At 49.4% G+C, this 7,441-nt stretch overlaps 1 protein-coding gene across 3 annotated transcripts in view; it reads left to right on the forward strand.

Annotated features, from left to right (window-relative positions):
• Positions 1–7,441, forward strand: part of MTR (5-methyltetrahydrofolate-homocysteine methyltransferase) — a 104,727-nt gene that overhangs the window by 8,020 nt on the left and 89,266 nt on the right. For 2 of the 3 annotated variants that reach the window (XM_025213640.1, XM_025213647.1), the window contains one exon: positions 5,657–5,718. The gene's annotated coding sequence lies outside the window, so the exon portion shown is untranslated. Of the gene's footprint in view, positions 1–2,164; positions 5,719–7,441 lie in introns of those variants that run through there. The other variant, XM_025213646.1, reaches the window with a different exon arrangement.

Here is a 7,441-nt window from a genome sequence, read left to right on the forward strand (position 1 = left end):
TTCGCTGGGGTTTTGGGGGAAGAAGGGAGCCACAGACAGCGCCCCCTAGTGGCGGGGCAGGACAAGGGCAGCCTCCCGCTGATTAAAACTAATTATTCAATTAAGATCAAAGGTATGGCAGGCGAGACAAGGCGTGCGGTTGCCCCAGAGACAGGTGTGTGGGCCACATTGAGGGCGGCCCAGAGAGACGACCTGTCACAGAGAGGCATTGGGATCTCGGAGCTTCAGTGAGATGGGAGTCCAAGACGGGTGGTTGTTCCTCAAGGAGATGATCTCCGAGCTCAAAGGGAGTCATTCCCAATGCACACCAAGGGGAGCAGGAGTGTTAAGAAACCCCTGTGGCTCAGCAAAGGCATCCAGCGATGCCTGAGGGCAAAAAAGGAGGTGTACAAACAGTGGAAGCAAGGGGCTATCACAAAGAAGCATTACACCTCTGTTGCGTGGGACTGTAGGGAGGCTGTTAGGAAGGCCAAGGCAGAGATTGAGCTAGGGCTAGCAACCAGAATTAAGGATAATAAAAAGTCCTTTTTCAAATACATGGGAAGAAGGCACCGGGTAACATCGGGCCCCTACAGGATAGGCTTGGCAATCTGGTGATTGCAGCAAATGAAAAAGCGGACCTCTTTAACGAATTCTTCTCCTCCATATTCCTGATCAGGGACCGGGACATCTCCCCCACTAGAACTGTGGACAGACCCACGGGAGGCACTACTGTGCCTAGGGTCAGGGACAACCTAGTTAGGGAACTTTTGGAGGGGCTGGACATGTTTAAATCAGTAGGTCCAGATGCTCTTCACCCGAGGGTGCTGAGGGAATTGGCGGGGGTCATAGCAGGGCCCCTGGCATGGCTTTATGAGCACTCGTGGGGCTCTGGCCAGGTACCAGAGGATTGGAAAAGGGCCAGTGTGGTCCCCATTTACAAGAACCAGCAATTATAGGTCAGTCAGTCTTACCTCAGTCCTTGGGAAGACCTTTGAGAAAATTAACAAGGAGCACATCTGCAAGGGCCCAGCAGGGGAGGTAATGCTCAGGGGCAACCAACATGGGTTCATTGAGGGCAGGTCCTGCCTGATTAACCTTGTTTATTTTTATGATCAGGTCACAAAGTCCCTGGACGAGGGTGTTGGGGTAGATGTCATCTTAGAGGCCTTCTTAAAGTCCAAGATCACGGTTTCCCACCACATTCTCATAAAAAAACTTGGTGACTGCAGCACTGATGCCTACACAGTGAGATGGGTGGCAAATTGGCTAGATGGTCGCACCCAGAGAGTGGTGGGGGACAGGTAATTTTTGAACTGGAGGGATGTGAGCAGTGGAGTCCCCCAGGGCTTGGTCCTGAGGCCTGTACTGTTCAACATCTTTATCAGTGATCTGGATGTGGGTGTGGAATGCACGCTGTCCAAATTCACTGATGACACCAAGATGTGGGGTGAGCTGGGCATACTGGACGGGAGGGACAGAATCCAACTAGATCTAGACAGGTTACAGAGGTGGGCGGATGAGAATAGGATGAAATTCAGCGCAGACAAGTGCAAGGTGCTGCATCTAGTGAGAAGGAACCAGCACACACCTATAGGCTAGGGAACACCCTTCTTGTCAACACTGTGACAGAAAGAGATCTTGGAGTCATTGTTCACTCCAGGATGAACATGAGCTGCCCATGTGAGGAAGCAGTCAGTAAGGCTAACTGCACCTTGTCAAGCATCTACAGATGCATCACAAGCAGGTCCAGGGAGGTGATCCTTACCCCTATGCAGCATTGCTCAGGCCACAGTTGGAGTACTATGTCCAGTTCTGGGCACCGCACTTCAAGAGGGATGTGGCTAGCATCAAGAGAGTCCAGAGGAGGGCCGCTCACATGTTCAATGGGCAGCCCTACGAAGAGAGGCTAAAGGGCCTGAACCTATTCAGCTTCCAGAAGAGGAGGCTGAGAGGGGATCTGGTGGCCATTTAGAAACTCACCAGAGTGGACCAGCGAAAATTGGGGGAAGCTCTGTTCCCCCAGGCACCATCAGGTTACTAGGAATAACGGTCACAAATTGTTAGAGAGAAGGTTCGGGCTGGACATCAGGAGACATTACTTTACAATTAGGGCTGCCAGGCTCTGGAATGGGCTCCCAAGTGAGGTGGTACTCTCTTGTACCTTGGGGATCTTCAAGAGGAGGCTGGACAGATATTTGGCTGGGGTGATATGACCCCGGCACCTGTTCCTGCCCAGGGCAGGGGGTCGGATCTGATGATCTGTTTAGGTCTCTTCCGACCCCAAGTAGTATGATACTATGATACTAAATATGTCAATTACAACTGGCATTTCTTACAGGTTCTGCTGTGTTTAATGGACCACAAGAAACACTTCTTTGGGAGGAAATGGAAAGATACACGATGCCAGCATACTGAGGAGATCTCAAATTTACATGCCAGAACAAGCTAGGACCTTATTCCCTCCTCCTGTTAAGAATATGATATAAGTACCCACTTATACCCCTATGTCCTAGCGTAAGCTGTTATGGGCAGATTCTGGGCAGATCACAGCAGGACATGTTTGGTTAAGCTAGTGAAGCTGATCATTTTTACTTTTGTAAATGGGTTGGGTAGCTTCAGTATAAGCCCAGGCTGTAGGAGCACAGCCAGCAGTTACACCTACGGAGCGAGAGGAGTAACATCACTCAGCTTGCAGACTGCAGGTCCTGGAACACCTGGAGGTCAGGATAGGAATCATGGGGATAGAGGAGGTTCTTGTGGTCCTGGATAAGACCTGAAACTGCTCCCTGTTGGGGTTGGACGGTGTGGTGGGGCTGCCTGTGGCAGGGCAGTTTCCAGGAAATGCCACATCTGTGCTTCCCCAGTGAAAGACGAGGATGGGGCACCATAAAGTCTCAGCCCCCATAACCTGGTGGGTAACCCCATAGAGGAGACAGGCTGGGGGTCTAAGCACGTTGAAAGACACTTGGGGCATGAGTGGGCAGTAAGCTGAGCTTGAGACACCCAAGGCCAGAGAGGGCCGGGGCTAAAATCAGCCCACGGTGTGGCGTGGGAGACTTGATGCCCCGTCATATAGAGTATGGCCTGAAATGGGTGGCCTGAAGGTCTGTGAGGGACCAGCCCTGCTGAAGGTAGTATGAGAGAAGCTTAACACAGGACTGAGTTTGGCCCGATAAGGGTCCGAGAGAACTGGCACCAGTATGTGATGCCATCTGCAAAGCATGGGATATGGTATAAGGAATGGTTTGGAGCTGTGTATTTCGCCCTTGGCATCAGGGCAAGCAAATGAGCAGCCTCCCGCTTATAAACACCTATTAAGTGAAAAAATCAAAGGCATGGCAGGTGAGGCAGGGCGGACTGCCCTAGACAGGCTGATGTCATGATAGACCTCAAGACACCCCGCCCTCCCCCCCCCACCAAATCACACTGCTACATACCTTTTGCATTTTCTTTGACTTACATTATTTTGTGATGCACTCTCCTGTGCAAATTATAGAATTTACTGGCTACAAGCTGTTGTTATTTCCGTGTTTAGGGGAGCTTGCTGTGATTACTTGTGGAAATAACTGTAGTTTATGAATTTGAGATCTGTACTAGTTAAAGGCTTTTATGCTGATTTTGAAAAAGGGTCATAGGGTCCTGTTGAAAACTTAAAAAAAAAAAAAATATGTTTCTGAGTTTTGTATCCTGAACAGTTTGCATATTGTGGAACATTAAGAAAAACCTTTGACAGTCTATACACATGTTCAAGGGTTAGAGGGGCTGTCTTAATTAGAACAGTTCCTGGACAGCCACTCTAATTAAAAGTCATGTGTATTAAGCCCCACAGTATTTCAGAATGGTGGTAGGATGCTTTATCTAAAGCTCACTTGACATGGTTTAAGTCAAGCACTCCCATGGCCATTTTGAAACATGCAGGGGCTTAATACATGTGATGGTGAGGCAACACTGGAGCGTTCCAACTAGAACACAGAGCAGACTCGATTAATTATTTAGTAATTTATTAGAATGTGAACAAGCACGTGCATAGGCACCTTTTGTACATAACTTCAGGTAGTCAACTTCAAAACAAACAACTACTGCAGAGAACCAAAGTACATTTAAATATATATATCAGGAGAAGGAAAAAAGAGTAGTATTTCAGGCAGACCAGCTACCTGCTAACAACTGGAAAATGTATGTTAAAGCACAGTATAGTGCAGTTGTGAGTATTTGTTTGCTTGAGTGTTCAGTATTTGTAAGTGCGTGTAACACAGAGCAGAAACCCCCAAATTAAGAAAGAACAAACCAGAAAAAAGCACATCAAAATCAGCTAAACTTAACAAAGACGTGCAAATAGTTTCATGGTACCCACTGCCCGTCTTTTTTTCTCTCCTTCCTTGCTGACAATGTACCCAGCACACATTGTACAGAGCTACACAAAGGCCATGGGTTACACAGGGGTGGGCAAAATACGGCCCGTGGGCCGGATTCAGCTTGCCAGGCACCTCTGTCTGGCCCATGGGGCCCCTCCATAAGCCCCCTGTAAACACTGGCCCTCGCTGCCTCTCTGCAAGCCGGCACATCCCTGCAGGAGGTCCGCTTTGGTTGCTAAGCAAAGCAAATTGAGGCCAGTGAGAGACCGTATTAGTGGGGCCACTAAAGGCTGCTACAGCTGCCATATGTAACAAGACCCCACCTCTGAAGACAATATAGTTATTGTTATGAAGGATATTGTACTGAGGCTTCACGAACCCCCAGCCTGGCCTGACCTGCCCCAGCCCTAAGCCAGGGGGCATTAGACAAGAAGCCCCTGCCTGGCAGAGACTTTTGCCTGGCCACCCCAAGGCTGTTTCCAGGCTCCCTGCCTGCAAGACTGGAAATGCAGGTAAGGGCCCCACTGGGTCGGGGCTAGGGACTTCCGCAGGGGGAAAAGGGTGAGAGTGCTGGGAGCCACATGCTATGGGGCTGCGTTGGGCTCCCTACCCAGCTGTCCCTGGGGTCCTGCTACCAGCCTAGGGGAATCCAGTCATGCCACACCTCCCTGAATTTCCTAAGGGACTCAGACATCCAGGGTGGTAGAGAACTGCAGCTGCTACCATGCTGGCTCTGGTACACAGTGCAAGGTGGTTGTGACCACACCACTGCACTCTCACCTTGGATCCTCCCCTCTCCATGAGCATGCTGTCCTGCTCCTGGGGAGGCTTCTCCCTGCTTCACAGATCTCTTCATGAGCCTTTCTACTTGTTCCTCTTTGCACGTTAGGAATTGCACCACTCAAAACCTCTTTTCAGAAAAGCTTTCACAATTAGACCATCTGCCCAACCAGCTCCTAGGCAAGATGGCTGGCCCCAAAGCTATTGAAGTGCATGGGAAGCAATGACAGAGAGCGAGAGCACTGTATTGTTGTCAACATGAAAAAAACCTAAACCATTTTCATCTTATTTTCCATGTCAACACAATGCAGTTTACTACTGCTATTCTTTTTCAGGTCTATATTTCTCATTTGTGAGATCTGCCATCTGGAAGCAACAGGGACAAATGTTATTAGAGAGAACAGTTTAACACATTGTTGGCAAAATGCTCGACAAGTTTTTGAAAAACATTATATGAAAAAATGTTGTGGCACAGTTCTATGGGAGTGAAGTCCTCACAAGGCCTCTCTTACTAGCATTGCCCCCTATTTGTTTTTCAGGCTGCCCAACTCACTGAGGTTCTACTGGAAGTTCCCAATGGAGAAAAGAGGTGGCATTCCAGGTTAGTGGTGGGTTTACATAAGGGTATACAAACGAAATTTGGGGAGGGGGGCAGTAAATGGAGGGATCTAGCAGTTCCAGAGGTGGACAATCCAGAGTTTGCCCTGAGAAGCCACAAGAATTTCTACTTCATGATTCTTGCAAATTTTTCCTCTGCCATCTTAGTCAGGAGGAGGATTGTTATAATGCTGAAGAAGGCTAGGGGTTATTGATAGCTATGAAGTGCACTCTCCTTGCACCACTACCACTGTGGCAGAGCTGGGGAAAAGAGAGGGGAAGAAACCCCACTTGCCACCCCAACCTGGCTGTCCGGTTCCCTGAGACTCAGTGGATGTCTGGCCCCAGCACTGGAGCAGCAGAGCCAGGATGCCATCTCTGCTCATTCCTGGTGGAGTGGGGATGAGCAGCAGAGCCGGGAACCAGCTGGGAACCAGTGCTGGCTCAAACTGGAACTTCTGGCAGGGGCATGGCTGCAGCTCCTTAGATGCCTCTCAAATGAGGCAGGAGCCAGCTGATTCAGAGCCATTCCCCCTTATAGCAGAAGAGAGCAGCCCCAATTGTGTGGCAGAGACAGGTGGTGATTGGCCCCGGGAATCAGGCAGAAGCCTTAAAAGCTTCCAGGAAACTGGATCCAGAGGCAGGGTGAGGAGAGAGCATGTCTGATGGCAGACAGGTGAGAAGCAGCCTGTCTGCACACCTTTTCTTATATTGATAGTAAATGGACTCCTGGGGATACCAGGAGCCAAAGCTGGTGCTTACAGCCATGATGCTGGGGCGCAGCTTTAATTCTGACTGATTAATATCTGGAGGTATGAGCCAGGAGTGTAGGGGTGGAGGAGCTCCGGCTGCATGCTATTAGCATGCTATTAACACGCTCCAGCAGCCTTGGCATCACATGTATTCAGCATCCCCATGCTTCAGTTAAAGCACCCTCACCACCATTTTGAAGTGTGGGACACTGAATACATGAGATCCAGCGGGCACTTTAATTAGGGTGGCTCCTGAGAGCCACTCTAAATAAAGTATCCCACCACCCGCAGCATGTATAGAGACACCCTAAAGGATTAAAAAACAAACAGGCTTCTGTGAAATCTAGCTGAGTGGAAATAACTGGGTAGTAATAACTATACGATATACGATAGGGGATTATGGGAATGGCAGAGGAGGATTATCTGCATTGATGCTCAGGTGATCTTGTCAATGGTACGTCTACACTGCAACAGGGATGGGTTGAGGAGTGAGTAACCCCATGCCCTCCAGTGTGTTTGATAGCTTGGGCTATACTTACCCCTGAATAATAGGGACAAGGAGACTTCTGGGCACTTAAGTGGCCTGGGACATAGAGAAAGTCTCAGATCTGTCTGTGTTGTCCTCAGTCCTGGCCTATGCTTACCTCCTCAGCCTCTTGCTTTCCTTCTTCCCCTTTGGTATATCGGCAATGCAATCCCAGAAGGACTGTAGCATTGTGTTAAGCTGCCCATACTAGCTGAGCTACTGAAGGAATAGTTCAGCTGCAGCAGCAGGTGGCTCTGCATAGGCTAACTTATGCTGCTTTTTCTACCCTTCTTCATATGTATGGGTCAGCTCCATTTCAAACTCTTTAAGTAATGGGAGATTGTGGCCCTCTACAAAGGCCCCTCTATAAAGGGAGTGTGGCAGGGCACTGTGTGTGCCTGCCACTTTAAGGGCCTGGGGCTGGCAGGCACCAAGGGGCCGGTGAGGGC

Source organism: Alligator sinensis, unplaced genomic scaffold (assembly GCF_000455745.1).
Source record: "Alligator sinensis unplaced genomic scaffold, ASM45574v1 scaffold93_2, whole genome shotgun sequence".
In the NCBI taxonomy this organism is placed as follows: Eukaryota; Metazoa; Chordata; order Crocodylia; family Alligatoridae; genus Alligator; species Alligator sinensis.